The 2,952-nt window shown below is 28.8% G+C and overlaps 1 long non-coding RNA gene across 1 annotated transcript; it reads left to right on the top strand.

Annotated features, from left to right (window-relative positions):
- The first annotated feature begins 7 nt into the window (after positions 1–7).
- Positions 8–2,234, top strand: LOC120358185. The gene is made up of 3 exons (XR_005575135.1): positions 8–110; positions 1,312–1,452; positions 1,855–2,234. It is a non-coding gene; the product is annotated as an uncharacterized LOC120358185 (long non-coding RNA).
- The last annotated feature ends 718 nt before the right edge of the window (positions 2,235–2,952 follow it).

The raw sequence follows: 2,952 nt of genomic DNA on the forward strand, positions 1-2,952 counted from the left end.
TTACCGACGACGGGCTGTCGCACGTAGTCGCACGCAGCAACTGTTCCGAGAGTGTACCTCGCAGGGCCGATTTGAATGCTAACCGCCGTCCTCTGTAAAGTTCAAACTAGGTGCAGGAAAATATAAGTCTGCGAATATTCAACTTATCTTTCTCTAATAAGTAACGATTATTTTTGACAAAGGATATTTTTTTATAGCGAATTGTAGGATATATTCTTGTAGGATCGCACTAGCGCACCGATGCACATTAAAGCTGCACATTAACCTAACCTTACCTTATTTAAAAATAAAATGATATAAGTATCTTGAATGATAAAATAGATAATTTTACCAAATAGCATAGTAAAAATCGATTAAAGATTCACAATTTAATCTGTTTATATATTTATATTAAATACATACCCTTATGTCGATTAGTGTACGGCGATTTTAATGTGCGCCAGTGAGTCCAAGCGAATTCGCTATTAATAATGCACAGAAAAAAATTAGTATCAAATCAACAATTAATTGTTTCAAATATAAACAAGAATATAAAATCTTGAAAGAATTTTTAATAGACAGACATAATTTTTCTTAGACAGACATAATTTGTGCTAATATGAAAAAAATTTTGTTTCTTTATGAAAACAAATTAATTCTGTTTAATATTATTGAATTCTTCCAAGATTTTACTCTTTTTACTCAAAATTTTTTATTTTTACTTTATGAAATAATTGATCATAATATAATAAATTATTGATTTGATACTAATTTTTTTCTATGTGGAATATCACAATTATAATATTGATAATTAATTTTATAATACTAAAGAAATTAAATGCTTATGATAGATTTGATATTATTATTATTCCTCAATCAGGAGATAATTTAAATGTTTTTAAAATATTTATTCTTTATTAAAATATTTCTAAATCTAAATATTTAAAAAAACTTTTAAAAACTGTCTGCTGATTGGATTAACAATAGAGTTTTAATTTTTAATTTGCAATCGTCAGTCTCTAATAAATATACACGCAGAAAAATATCTTGTGCTAAAAGAAATGCAATCACTCAATGTAATTTTCTTTTTTTAAATAGATAACGGTTATCTTCACAAAGACTATTTCCTTGATAAGCTTTAAAATACATACAAAAAAATTTTATTTAAGTACTGGTCAAATTTTTCAACTTGATTAAATTTCTTTAGTTCAAATATGTATATTTAACTTCAATACATAAATATTTGAATTGAAAAAATTTAATAATCAATTTAAAAAATTTAGTCAAGTTTTTTCTCACTGTCAGTGTATTATACTGTTTTGTTTTTTTGAGCTTCCATTTTTCTCTCCAGCGTCCAAGTATATTTTATTTCAAGAAAGCGTGATATAGTACAACTGCAATGAGAAGAGATATATTATCCAGTTCCAGCAACTTGTGAAGGCTTTTACCAAAAGTGAATTAGAAAATTAGAGGGTAGGTAAATAAGAGTGAAAAGAATAAAAATAGCTAAAACGTCGCAAGGCACATGTTCGTGAAGGCAGACACAAAGAGACACCGACAGTCACTGAAGATGATCTCGTGATGTATACGAGTTAATTGACGGACGAAAAATAACACTCCACTGGCTATATAGTAGCGGAATTCTTATCAATTCGCGAGCGGACGTAGTATTACGTCAACGGCTCTGAACTCTAAAAAAAACAAGCGAAGTTGTTACATCGTCAGTCGCAGTAGCGTTAAAAAGAAACCATTACATCACTGAACTGATAATTGAATTAAAAAATTTAATGCGTTTGCATTTAGAATACGAGATACGAACGACTATTCAAACTCATCATATTAAGTTAAAATTTATTATTTGTTAATATTTTTTAGATGTGCAATGTAGAGCTCAGTAAGCAAAATGTATTAGCAGTATGTCAGCAGACACAAAATGTTGAGGTAGATTATCGTTAAATGACATAATCTGACAGGAAACTGACAGAAGAAATTGGACGATGGGATCTGTCCTTTGGCTTTTTTCGTAATTATTTATAAATAATATATTTTATTTCCTAGTTAATATGCCATCATATTTTGTTCTTTTAAAAATTGATTAATTTAGTATTAATTACTTATTCCGAGTATTAAAAGCATTAACAAACAATTGAAGATACGCGAATCAATTTTTTTGTTTCTTTTTACATTGGTAGAAATGGACATAATTACTTTAAAAATTTTTAATCATTTTTAATTAAACAAGTTTTCACTTGTGTAAAATGCAATTTTTTATAAGCTATCGAATTATTTTTAAAATTTTTTATTATAACAGTTTTTATAAACATTTAAAGGTCAAAAATTTGTCGACAAAATAAAACTTTTTTTTAAATGCTATATTTTTCAATTTTTACAAAATTTTGAAATCCGGTCTGTCAAACCTTAATGACATAATCATTTTAGAAGCCTGTTATCCTGATAATAATTATATTGTTAAAGTTATGATTCAACGATTCGATTTGATTCGATTTAATTCAATTCAATTTGATTTGATTCGGGTACAATTTTATTGGGTCGATACGATTTGACGTCAAAAAGTATTGATTCGCACATCTCCAATTGTTTGTTAATGTTTTTAATAGTCAGAATAATCATTTTTCTTATTTTCGTTTATTTTATAGAATTCTAAGGCGCTAGGACTGGGTTATTGATTACTACTGATTACTACACATTAACAATCAATAAAACATGTCCTTTTTATAGAAACCAAATTTATTTATTATTCTTTAAAAAAATATATTCAAAAATCATAAATTTTTCAGCATCCTGAGGGAATGCAACCCCTTAATTTTTCTGTGCATTGCCGTGTCACTGGTGCAATCGGGAGCGCGTTAATAAGGATTATTACCCGGCCGATCGACGCCCTGCGCCTCCCTTCCCTCACTCTACCCCTCCAACGACGGTGGAGGCCATGGGCCTCGGGTCGCGGGGGGTCAG

This window comes from Solenopsis invicta, chromosome 6 (assembly GCF_016802725.1).
Source record: "Solenopsis invicta isolate M01_SB chromosome 6, UNIL_Sinv_3.0, whole genome shotgun sequence".
Classification (NCBI taxonomy): Eukaryota; Metazoa; Arthropoda; class Insecta; order Hymenoptera; family Formicidae; genus Solenopsis; species Solenopsis invicta.